The 13,274-nt window shown below is 35.2% G+C and overlaps 1 long non-coding RNA gene across 5 annotated transcripts; it reads left to right on the forward strand.

Annotated features, from left to right (window-relative positions):
• Nucleotides 1-5,313: 5,313 nt before the first annotated feature.
• On the forward strand, nt 5,314-11,010 carry LOC107018157. 5 transcript variants are annotated; one of them, XR_003577894.1, is made up of 6 exons: nt 5,317-5,513; nt 5,604-5,633; nt 6,076-6,217; nt 8,862-9,050; nt 9,267-10,114; nt 10,782-10,933. It is a non-coding gene; the product is annotated as an uncharacterized LOC107018157 (long non-coding RNA). The 5 variants fall into 5 exon arrangements; XR_003577895.1 differs by lacking the exon at nt 5,604-5,633 and having other exon boundaries at nt 9,267-9,648; nt 9,828-10,114; XR_003577892.1 differs by lacking the exon at nt 5,604-5,633 and having other exon boundaries at nt 5,314-5,513; nt 6,076-6,246; nt 6,366-9,050; nt 10,782-11,010.
• The last annotated feature ends 2,264 nt before the right edge of the window (nt 11,011-13,274 follow it).

Here is a 13,274-nt window from a genome sequence, read left to right on the forward strand (position 1 = left end):
TCTTCTTAGCTGTTTCTTCTTCTTCTTCTTCTTATCATCTAATGAAGTTTTTCCTTCATTAACGAACATGGTATCAGAGCTAGCTTCTCAGTGAACACTGATGAAGATGGAGAATCCATAGAATCAAAGAATCATTGTTGATTCATAGATTCACAGGTGTTTGTTGGTGAAAAATCCATAGGATCAAAGAATCAGCTACTAGTTCACAGATTCACAGGAGTTTGTTGGAAAGATTTTGAGTTTCAGTAATTGTTCCAAGTTAATTCCAAGTTCAGAGTTGGTTGTTGCATTACTGTTGAATCAATTTTCAATTCTCAGATGGCAGTTGATGGTGAGAATGCAGATCTGGCTCAAAACAGGTCAGGTGCATATAATTCTTCACAAGTAGTTCTGGGCAGAGTCAAGGTATCGATTATAATCATCATTTGTTTCTTAATCCTACTGATGTTAGTGATGTGAGTATTATCTCATTTCAGTTACTTGGTGTTGAGAATTACACTCTGTGGAGTCGATCTATTAAGATAGCTCTACTAGGAAGAAATAAAATAGGTTTAATTGATGGAACTGCTAGAAAGGAGATGTTTGGTAAAGAAATGTGGGGGCAATGGGAAAGAGTGAATGCTATTGTTCTATCTTGGTTAATGAATGTTGTATCCAAGAGTTTACTAAGTGGTATTGCATTTGCTTCTAGTGCCTTCGATGTTTGGACTGATTTAAAGGAAAGATTTGATAGAGTAGATGGCTCTAGAACCTATAGTTTGCACAAAGATATTCCTTCATTGCAGCAGGGTACGGTTTATGTTTCCATGTATTATACAAGACTGAAAAGTTTGTGGGATGAGTTTGAGGTGTTGGTGCCATCTCCTTGTTGTAATTGTGAAATATCCAAAGGTTTTGTTGCTCATATGAATAGGTAGAAGTTGTATCAATTTTTAATGGGTTTAAATGAATCCTATCATCAAGCAAGGAGTCAAATCTTGATGATGGATCCACTACCATCAATCAACTATGCTTATGCTATGATAGTTGGTGATGAGAGTCAAAAAGTTGTAGTTAATGGTGTTAATGGTATCTCTGCTGCATTGGAATCATCAGTTGCCCTGTATTCTAAGGCAAGTAGTAGTTCAAGTGTAAGTCAGAAAATTAAAAGGAATACATTGTTGATATGTGATTTTTGCAAGTGTAAGGGTCACAGCAAAGAGTTTTGCTACAAGATTGTAGGTTATCCTCCTGATTTTAAGTCCAAAAGAAAGGTTCAAGGAACTTCTCCTGTATATGGTACTACTGGTAGTAACAACTATAATCACACACCATTAACACATGCAAATCTTACCTATGGAATGAACACCAATGTTCCTCCACCAGGATGGGGAAATATATCTGAGCAGTATCAATCTCCACCAGAAACTCCAAGTGTTAATAGAACAGTAAGTTCAGCAGAGAAAGAGGTTCAACAGCTGCTTCAAGGATGTACATTTACAAATGATCAATATGATCACATTCTAAAAATGATTCAACAGAAGTCTGAGCCTGCTACTTCTGTGTGTAATACTGCAAACACTACAGGTAAAACATTTTTTGTTTCTGAACACAGTAACATGTGGATTATAGATACTGGTGCAACAAACCATATGGTGTCTAGTTTGAATATGTTGAATAAAAACACTGTGCATGAACTTGAAGTCTCTAAGCCTGTATATCTACCTAATGGTACTACTACTCAAGTGTCTCACATTGGTTCTTGTGTCTTTCAGGAACTCTACAGTGGGAAGGTGAAAGAAGTTGGTAAGGAGGAAGGAGGATTGTACTTACTAAGAAAGCATTTAACCACTCAGTGTAATGGTCAAGAAAAGGAAGTTGAGACTGCATTTGCTGCTCATGATGTCAAGGAGGCAGACATGGTGTTATGGCATAAAAGATTGGGTCATGTATCATCAACAATACTGTCTAGAATGTTTTCAGTGAATAAGCAAAGTGCTTGTAGAATTTCTAAGTGTCTTGTATGTCCATATGCTAAACAAACAAGGAATGTGTTTCCTAATAGTAGCATTAAAAGTATTGCTTGTTTTGAGCTACTTCATGTTGACCTTTGGGGTCCTTATAACACATCTACTGTTGATGGCAAGAAATATTTTCTTACAATTGTGGATGATTTTTCAAGGGTAACTTGGCTGTTTTTACTCTCACATAAGTCTGCTGTGTGTGTTTCCATTCAAACCTTTCTGCAATTTGTTCAAACTCAGTTTGGAAAAAGAGTTAAAGTGTTGAGGACTGATAATGGTACTGGGTTTGTAAACTCAGGTTGTCACAAGTTATTTACAGATTTGGGAATTTTACATCAAAGATCATGTCCATACACTCCTCAACAAAATGGAGTTGCTGAGAGGAAGCATAGACACTTACTTGAAGTTACCAGAGCTTTAAGACTTCAAGCTCACATTCCTATTAGATATTGGGGTCATTGCTTGTTAGCTGCTGCATATATCATTAATAGATTACCAAGCAGTGTACTAAAGTTTGATACTCCTTATGAAAGGTTGTATGGTAGTAAATCATCAGTGTCTCATGTCATATGTTTTGCTAAACTTCTTACAGAACATGTAAGTCGATGCCTAGATCAAGACCAGCAATACTCATGGGTTATTCAGAATTACAAAAGGGATATATACTTCTTGATCTCACTGATAAATCATTTTTCACAAGTAGGGATGTGGTGTTTAGAGAAGACTTATTTCCTTTTGCAAAGATGGATCATTAAATACAGGAAAGAGTGTTTGTGGATCCTATGCAAGTATCAGATATGCTAAGTGGTGATTTACAGTGTACAAGTCCTGTGGTTCCCAGGTGTTCTCCTACTGATGTCTCTCAGGATGCTAATGTGTCTCATGAGACTCATACTTTGTCTTCTTTTAATGAGGTAGATTATTCAGAGTCTCCAACTATTGGTATGGTAGATAATGAGGTGACTCAAGTAGATAATGAGGTGACTCAAGAGCCTGCAACTCTTACTACTCATAGGAGGTCTACCAGACAGAAGCTCAAACCAACTTGGATGAAAGACTTTGTATCTTTGACTGTTAACAAAGATGTCATGTATTCTTTGGGAAATTACATGAGCTATGCTCATCTTTCTCCTACATATCAAAGTTATATTGCAGCCACTTCTGTTATTAAGGATTCCTATCTAGAAGCTGTTCATGATGAAAGATGGATAGAAGCTATGCAGAATGAAATTCAAGCACTAGAAAGTAATCATACTTGGGAGCTAACTGATTTGCCTAAGGGAAAAAAGGCTATTGGGTGTAGATGGATTTATAAAGTTATATACAACTCATCAGGTGAGATAGAGAGATTCAAGGAGACTTTCTCACCTGTTGTTAAAATGGTGACAGTCAGAACTATTGTTTCTCTTGCAGCAGCTAGGCATGGCATATTCATCAAATGGATGTATTCAATGCTTTTCTTCAAGGTGATTTAGATGATGAAATTTATATGCATCTACCTCAGGGATTTGTTGGTCAAGGGGACAAAGTATATAGACTAACAAAGTCCCTATATGGTCTGAAACAAGCTCCAAGGCAATGGAATCAAAAGTTGACTGAAGCTCTTAGCAATCTCAAGTTCAAACAAAGCCAACATGATTATTCCTTGTTTATTAATCAGTCAGAAGAGGGAACTATATTAGTGTTGGTTTATGTGGATGATATGCTAATTACTGGCAGCAGTCTTAAACTAATAGAAGACACAAAGAAGGCATTACAACAAGTATTCAAGATGAAAGATTTCGGAGAATTAAAATACTTTCTAGGCATTGAGTTCACCAGATCAGCAGCTGGTATATTAATGCATCAAAGAAAGTATACTCTGGAACTTATAGCTGAGGTTGGATTGACAGCAGCTAAGCCTGCAGGAACACCTATTGACATCAATGTCAAACTAACATCTAATCTATATGATGAGCATGTGAATAAGGAACAAGAAGAATCAGATGATCCTTTGATTGATCAGACAGCATATCAGAAAATAATAGGCAAGTTGTTGTATTTGAATATGACAAGACCAGATATATCATTTAGTACTCAGACATTGAGTCAATTTTTACAGCAACCAAAAAGATCTCATCTTGATGCTGCATTAAGGGTGATCAGATATCTAAAGAAACAACCTGGTCAAGGATTGTTATTAGCAAGTGATTCAGATAAACAAGTTACTGCATTTTGTGATGCTGATTGGGCATCTTGTCCACTCACTAGGAAGTCTGTGACAGGGTATATGGTTAAGATTGGTCAATCATTAATATCATGGAAGGCAAAGAAGCAAACAACAGTGTCAAGAAGCTCAGCTGAAGCTGAGTATAGAAGCCTGGCTTCAACTGTTTCAGAATTGATGTGGCTGCTGGGATTATTGAAAGAAGTAGGTACTAAGATTCAAGTACCAGTTCAAGTATACAGTGACAGTAAGGCTGCTATTCAGATAGCTGCTAATCCAGTATACCATGAAAGGACTAAGCACATTGAAATCGATTGTCATTTCATAAGAGAAAAATTGCAAAAGGGACTGATTAAAGTTGAGTATATTCATACCAAGGAACAACCAGCTGATGACAAAAGAGTTATCTAGACTACAACATGAACACTTGTTATCCAAGCTAAGGGTTTTGAATATTTTTGCACCTCCTAGCTTGAAGGGGAGTGTTGTAATATAGGGAAGCTATGCAATTTAGAGAGAATAAAAGGGTAGAATAGTCTTTTTGTTGGGTTTTATTTACCCTAAATTTCTTACCATGAATAGGTTTTCCTTTTAGGAAAAGGTTTTGGATTGACTAATCCTTTTCTTGTAGGAAAAGGTTTAGGACTCTATAAATAGAGGAATGTTCCTTCTAACTTAATCAGCATTCACAATGTAGTCTTAAAGGCTTTGAGAGTTTTGGTTAGAGGCAGAATTTGTGGGTCACAAGTTTGATACGTTATCACTTGTGTGAACCTCCCATGTATTCCGCGTGAATTGATTGAGGTTGTTTCTCTCTGTATTTGTACTCTCATATTTATAGTGGATTGCTCATCTCCTTTGTGGACGTAGGTCGATTGACCGAACCACGTTAAATCTTTGTGTCTTTTGATATATTTCTCGTTGTCTTCTTAGTCGTGGTCTTTCGAGGTTTGCATTGCTTGCTTCCGCATTTATACCTGCTTATTTCCGGTCCTAAAACTTTTTACATAATGTTAGTTATAACAACTTATCCCTTTGTTAGTTAGATAAGTTGTTATTAGTTAGTTAATGTGACAAAGAGCTATATATAGCTCATTCATTGTACATGGACACACACAATTTTTCACTGAATAATACTACTCCTTCTTCTTCTTAGCTGTTTCTTCTTCTTCTTCTTCTTATCAATAATGAAGTTTTTCCTTCATTAACGAACACATGATATAGATCAAATTGTGTCACTTCAGAAGATGACGTCTTAAAGATTCATAACATTGAAAGGATTTGGTTGAAATAGAGTTTCTGAGGTATCTTTCAAATTCCAAATTTATGGCATCTGGATTTATATTTCTAATATTCTTGTGTCGTTGAGATGATTTTTGATTGATTTTTCGTAGTCTATCTCGTTTTCGTACTACCCACATCAGGTAATTCTTTGTCCCATTTTTATCTTTCAGATTTTTTAGTTTCCCTTAAACCCACTGCACTCAAAGATTACAGAAGAAAAAGAAGATTAAAAATTTATTCCTTAAAAGTCGAAATTTATGGAATCTGGTTGATATTCTTGTTCTTGTGTTCTTGAGATGTTTTTCGTTGATTTTTGGGAGTCTAGCTCGTTTTTTATCTACCCACATCAGTTAATTCTTCGCCCAATTTTTCTCTTTTATATTTGTTAATTTCCCTTAAACCCACTACACTCAAAGATTACAGAAGAAACAGTAAAGTAGAAAAGGATAGCAAAAACAACAACGAACTACTGTTTGGTGAATAGAAAATTTAATAGTCAATATCTTAACCGAGTGCAAGTTAACTTCCAACAACTCAACATAATTGGTACACATGTGTCCTGATTTCATTTAATTATTTCAGTTTCTGGATTATGGTTAATGCTATTGCTAAGAAGTGAGAATCCACAACATTGACTCTTGAATTCTCATCAACACTTGAATAAATTTCTATGGAAGTTTGGCTTTTCCGAGGTTCAATAGCTAAGATGAATGACCCCTTTTAGGTAATGTTTTCAATGTTGAAGTGTAAAAGGTGTTGTCTTTATACTATTATTTTTCTCTAACTATAGATTATGTCATTGGGTATCAACGAATATTTTAAATGTTTGAATAAAGGTTCTTTCTTGATGCGTGTAGAACTTCAATTTTTAGGTTGGGATTGTGGCGTAGTGGAAACAGAATGAGCTGAATTGGATCGAGTGTTTGAAATTCTTTAAAACGTTCTTTACAACGTGAACCTACTTCCTGATAGAATTTCTTCATCTCAATTAGTTCATTTAATTTTCTAAATCGCTAAAGATATATTTATCGACATTAGTTCTTTGCTTAAATGAAGTTCTATGTTGTTTCAGCACTTCAACACTTTTTGTAATAGTGTGTGTGAGAGAGTGGATTGTTCTCTATGTATTTTTTCGGTCACACTCGTTTGTATTTCTACTATGTTAAATTACGAATAAGATAGTGCAACTTCCTACTTTATATTAGTATAACTTAATTATATGTACCACAAAAGACAGACACCCGCGAATTTCTAATTGAATATTCATCCACTTTGTCATTTCTACTACTTTTATTCTCTCCCTTCCGATAAATTCTTGGTTTGAGGCATAATTAAGATGAGCTTGAATCTCACGTAGTCTTTCCCTTACTGTTGCAATTCTGTTGTCCAAGCTACCTCCTTGATGTTGTAGTATCTTTGGTGGTTCTTTGCATAATTTCAATCTAGTCCAAAGTCTAAACATCTTTGTCCCCGAACTGGTTGCTGCCAACTATGTTCTACAATCACCATGAATTTCTCATCCTTAGTGAAAATGTTAATGAACCTGAAAGACATTCTTCTCAAGGCTATAATTGTGGTGATTTCCATATGGATTGGGGAATCATCTGAGAAGTGTTTTTCCTCGAATTGAGTTCTAATGTGACCATATTGTGAAATGCATTCCTCGTTACAGAATGCTTTGTCTATTTTGCTCCAAATATGCCTATTATTCCAAGTAAATACTCTTTTGGTTGCTTACATATCAGTTAGGATTAGAGTATCAATTACTTGTTGGAAATCTCTACTCTCACTTCCATTTACTGGTTGGCCTCATTTTCTATCCTCAAATGATAATGGAGAGTTGAAGTTTCCACATATGCACCGATAGGTAGTTAGTTTAGCACCCAACCTCATCAAACCATACAGGTTATTACTTCCATATACCATTGTTACATCACACTTAAAGTTTGTTCTTCTATCAAGCACTATACAATGGATGCACTCGCCATGTGTTGCCTGAACAGTAACCTCAACCTCAGTTGCCTGAACAGACACTCATGATCAGTTTCATAGAGACATTGTTGTTGAATTTTTGTTTTCTCATCCATGTGAATTCCATCTTGGTCGTGATCATCTGGATATGTTAGTTTATGTGTTGCTGCTTGATTTTATGAGGTTTTTCAGTTTTTATTGCCTTCATTCTCTAGACAGGTTGAACGTCATACTAGTCAAGTTCATATAGTTGTAGTTGTTTATAAAATCTACTGTTGCATATTGGTCAAGTTCATATAAGCATTGTTTGTTCTATTCGTTGTTGGTCAAATCGTACAGAAGATATGTGAACATGTGCCAAAAAAGAAAGAGCAAGAGAGTGAATATGTTCCTTTGTCTTTGCTTAGAAGAACTTAGGAATCTGCTCATATACCATCAAAGAAGAACAAAAACTTACAATCTTGAAAAGAATTAAAAGTTGATGGAACCTACGCTTTTTAGTCTTCTTGAGTTCTATTTATAAAGGTAATAAAAATCATACATCCAATCTAATTAATGTGGGCATCATATGTTCATCAGAAAGTGAACCTAGGCTTTTTAGTCTTCTTGAGTTCTGTTTAGCTCCATGTTCTTAGTCGTCTTGAGTTTGTAGTTGTTGTGCTCGCCTTAAGCTTTGTATATTTAATTTTTAATCACAATAAAGTTCAGATGTTCAAAATGTTTTATATGTATGGATTAGTTATATCTTGTTTTGGAGACTGCTGTGTTGAGGGCGGTTTTGATCTAATATATAAAAAGTACTTTTTAACCATTTATGATATGTTAAGGCCATTTTGACCCTTTTCTGTTTTTCTATTAAAGTTTTTCCCTGGATCCCTAACTATTTCTTCCGTGCGTTGCTGCAAACACCATCTTTATAGCTTTATAATCTATTATTTTCCCTGATGCTAATTTGAAGGCTCCTGGTTCAAGGTCATCTTTGTTGTGTTGTACCAACATGTTGTAAATGATTTTATGCATTGTTGAATTTCCCATGCTTGTCCAAAGTAAATCAGATGTGTTCATGATTGGCATAATTGGTTCAAACTGAAAAGTATTGTGATCTGCCATTCTGCATGCCAGGTTCATTCTACAACTTTTCTCTCATTGTATTTATGTGGAGCACGTGAATTCAATAACTTTTGTCGAACCTCGGATATGAAACTTATTAAATAAATATATGACAATGAACTCAATTCTTATTTTGTACGAACTTTTAATGTCTGTTGTAAGAACTCATAAATTTTAAATCATGTATCCTCCTATGAGGTAAGACTATAGTCGTGATTCCTATCACAAATTTTGATAGATATATGTTGGAACACTTGAAATCTTATGTTATTTGTGTTCATATGCAGATCATGTGAAATTAGAAGAAAAGAAGGAAGATCTGGAAAGAATCGAATGGATAAGTTCATGCAGACTTCTCTACTGCATATCTTGGAGATGCATTGGTTCTTGATTATCACTTCTAGTGTCACTGTCCTCCTTTTAACCAGTTTCCTTGCCACAGTTCCTAGGCCAGTCCTTACGAATGATTTTATCAAGTAAGTGGATTATCCTTCCTTTTCAAAAAGAAAACTAATTACAGTAAAAAAAACTCCTATATTTTTCATGATACTTTTTGGCTCCTACAACAAATGTTGTTACATATAACATAAAGTAAAACATCATTCCAAAGAAAACTTGTCCGCTATAGAGAGGTCTGACTATATCTGATTGTCTCGAGAAATAACTCTTTCAATTGACAATGTATGCAAAAGGTATGCACATGATGAAGAAGCAGTTAACGATCAAGAGGAGACGGGATGGAAATACATACATGGTGATGTCTTTAGGTTCCCGAAACACAAGTCATTGTTTGTTGCAACAGTTGGTTGTGCTACTCAGATTTCACTTTGTTAATCTCCTCTGAAATCTGTTGTTCTGATAAATTTAGTCTAATACAAGAAACATTTGCATTATTGTGTATAGTGTATCTTGTACAGGACAATTTTTATATTTATGATGGCGCTTGTCAGGGTGTTGTATCCTTACAATAGAGGAGCTCTATTCATTGCCCTGATTGTTAAATATGCACTCACTTCTGGCATTGCCGAATACACACCAACCTCTTTCTATTGCCAACTTGAAGGAACTAATACAGTAAGTGCTGTAATATTCTCATAAATGTTGAGATATTGTCATCTAGACATTTAATTTGTTGTTTCGTTCAAGCCATCACTGTAATGTAAACTTAGGTGTATCATGCATTTTTGTTATCATAGTTGATTAAGCATAAACTATTTGCTTGAAAGAGTGAAAACGACAAGGTTCAAATCCAGGATTGAGATTACTGTTATGGAACTCGAGACAAAGGGGAACCTAGTATGTTGGCTACGAGTGTAGAAGACCCGGTAACTTTGGTTCAAATCTCCTGTATTTCTGCAGGTAGCGTAGCATGTCTCGGAAAAATAGTCAATGTAGTGCAAATTATTCCAGACAACATTGCTATAATTTAAGTACACTCATCTGAATACGAGTCTTACGCATATGTATGCTTCCACATGAAGAAGTTTAATGCAATGAGATCTAGAGGGCTATATACAACACAATGGGTTCAGACATCCACGTAAGAGTATTTGATCTCTTTTACTCTCACTCCTATCTTCTTTAAGTATAATTGCTTTTTTTTTTCTTTCCTGTAGTTTGTTACTCGTTATTGTAACTCTAGTTATGCTTATAAGAACAACATCGAGAAGATGGATTTGTGGTAGTCTGAACATGATTTTTTTTTCACTAGTATCCCTTTTTTTTTTGTTCTTCTTTGTTTTCTAGTTGGTTTATTTGATTTTCTGGAAAACATTTTTCTGCATCTACATTACTCGTTGCTGTAGTTTTTCAAAATTGTTTTTTTTTTGCCTAATTCGTTGTTGCTTTAACATTTTACTGATTAGAATCTTATTTCTCTATGAAAGGAGGTTGTTGATGGTAAATTTTGTTAGTTTGTTAGTTTTAGAAAGGAGGTTTCTTCTCTTTAATATGCTTTAAAATTTTGCTCTTTTGTATGTTTTGGAGAGCTTTGCTGTGACTTTATTGTTATGACTCAATTTTGGTTTGCTAGTTTTGTAGAGCTTTAGTGTTGTGACTCAATTTTAGATCTATATTAAGGAGAACTTCAGTTTATGGTTGCTCTAGGGTGACTATTGTTATAAATTGGTTTTCCATACTGTGAATTTGAGCATATTAAATTGACATAATTTATTTCACTAACTTATAATTTTATTTTGAATGTGCAGAAAAATGCCGGTAATTGAATTTAAATTGCATGTGGCCAAAAGTAAATTTGATCTATTGTAGTGAACGATGAAGAGTTTTTGTACTATTTACATATACGTTTGAATGCATTTGTTTTTTTTGGAATTTATTAATATTAGAGATCTTTAAGCAATCACTTTTTAAGTTTTGATTGTACAAGACATGTTTCTCGAAATTTATTTGAAATATATAGCTTCGATTTAACTATTAGTTAATTTTGTGCTTTAGGGCATTTGTATATGTAATTATGTTATTATATATTGAATATATGCAATTCAAAAGTATAAAGTTACACTTTATAAGTGTTGCTCTAGATGAAATATATAAAGTGTTGCTCTAGATGGCATATAAAAGAGAATGCTTTTGAAGTGTAACCAATAACACTGTAAGGACAATACTTTTAAGTGTAGTATAATAAAAAATAGGTGTCGCTAATGCATAACAACAAAGCGTGCCCTTATACCTCTTTGGCTACGCTTTATAAGTGTAGCCAAAGATGACAACATTTAAAAAGTGTTGCTTAATGTCAAAGGTTACGCCCCTAAAAAGTGTTGCTTAAAGTCCAAAAGTGTCGCCTTTTATCAAAGACCACACTTTTTGCTAGTTTAGGATACACTTTAATGGGGTGGCCGTAGGCCTAAAATGGTGTAGTGATAACAAAATACAAGATTACAACTGAAAATGAAACGAAGAAATAAAAATCTCTTCAGGCTGAGGCGCTGATATCACGCTCTCTTTAAGGAGATTCAAGCCCACTGCAGCAAATATTTTCACCGGTCCAGCAATGGTCCTCTTTTACTTGTCCCCTTCAGGATATGTAACGCCCCAAAACGAACTAAGGTGAACTAGAGCCTCATGAGTGTTTTTTGAGTTAATTTGAATTTAAAATGAGTTACTTTAGTGTTCTTAGGCAGTGTGTGAAGTTTGGTTAATTTTGGAGGTCAAACGTCCAAGAACGTCCATGACGTTCGGAACGTGTTCCTTAGAAAGTGTTCTTGCGTCTTGTCGTGTTTGAGGGAGTTTTACGTGTTCGTTTTCCTTGAAACTAAGGTGGGATATTCCTAAGACCTAGAAGACTTAGTTTAGTGGTTTAACGTCCGGGCACGACCCCACCTAGGATCCACAAGGGGCCCTAGATGAAGGGCCCAAGATTTGGACAAAGCTGCCAAGGACACTGCCCAATCGACGGAGCAGTCTATAGGGTTTAAGTCCATCGACGCCCCGTCGACTGGGAGGCCGTCATCCCATACTTAGTGGGAGGCTCAGCCCTCCCATGTAGCAGCCTCTGAAGTCATCGATGCCCATCAGGACGGGCCGTCGACCAGACGATTCCCCGTAGCTTGGGTCGTCGATTGACTCCTTCCACAAAAGCTATAAGTTGCTGTCTTGGCTTGGGGTGTTTGGTAAATTCACCCCCAAGTCTTTTATGACCCTGGGACGTTAGTTTTAGTGTTTATTAGGTATATTAAAGTGTTCTAAACCCTAAGACCTCATTTTAGACCCCTCTTCCTAAAACCCAAAACCGCTCTCTCTTAGAATTCTCTCAAAGTCTCCTTGGAATCTAGAAGTCAAGAACTGCTAGGAGGGCTGTTGGTGGTCGTTTCTCCATCAAAAATCTTTGGTATTTCTTCAATGTGAGGTGTGGTATCTATCCTTGAACTCTCTTTCATTCAAGGAGCCCCTTCAAAGTAATTTTCAAAATGGGTTTTCAACCCTAGTTTCTACTATCTTCAAATCTAAATATAACTCTTGCATGAAAACGTTTCTAATGACTTAATAATGGTATTTCTAATGTTGGTTGATGATTTTAAGGTTAAAACTTCAATGAAATCATGTTAAAGCTTTTCATTTAATGTTGGCTTAAGAAATGGATAATATGAGCATGAATTGATAGTCTTTGAGCTTTGATTTCTTATGGTTGTTATTGTTGTTAAGCTACTGCCCAAAGGGCTAATTTATGATGAATTTATTGAATAAAATTTTATAGGTGATGAAAGCATGTATTAAAGGGTAAGTTGGTTATGTTGTTTAGTTTAAATTTCGAAATGCTCTTGAGTGGTATGATCCACCTTCTTGGTGGCGGTGTTTATTTGAATTGTATGAATGTAAATTTACTAGTTTATTGTGAATGAGGCCATGAAGACTTGTTATGTGAAGGAAGATGAAAATTATGCTATTCTTGTGAAATGTGCCTTATGAAGCTATTATGTGAAATAGGCTAGAGAGTATGCTTAAATGAAGATATTCTTGTTAAGTGTTTTATGAAGCTTGTAATTAGAAGTATGTTAAGGATTATGAAGTATGTTAAGGATTATGTATAAAGGACTTATATAATTATATGAAGCATGTAAAGTATGTGATGTTGATGAATGAAGGTCTAAGCACGTATAGAAGTTAAATATGAATGAAATGAAACTTATGTGCAAGGTGTGCTCACATGTACACACACGCTCACACTTGAATGAATGAATGAA

The sequence above is a fragment of the Solanum pennellii genome, chromosome 4 (genome assembly GCF_001406875.1).
Source record: "Solanum pennellii chromosome 4, SPENNV200".
Lineage (NCBI taxonomy): Eukaryota > Viridiplantae > Streptophyta > Magnoliopsida > Solanales > Solanaceae > Solanum > Solanum pennellii.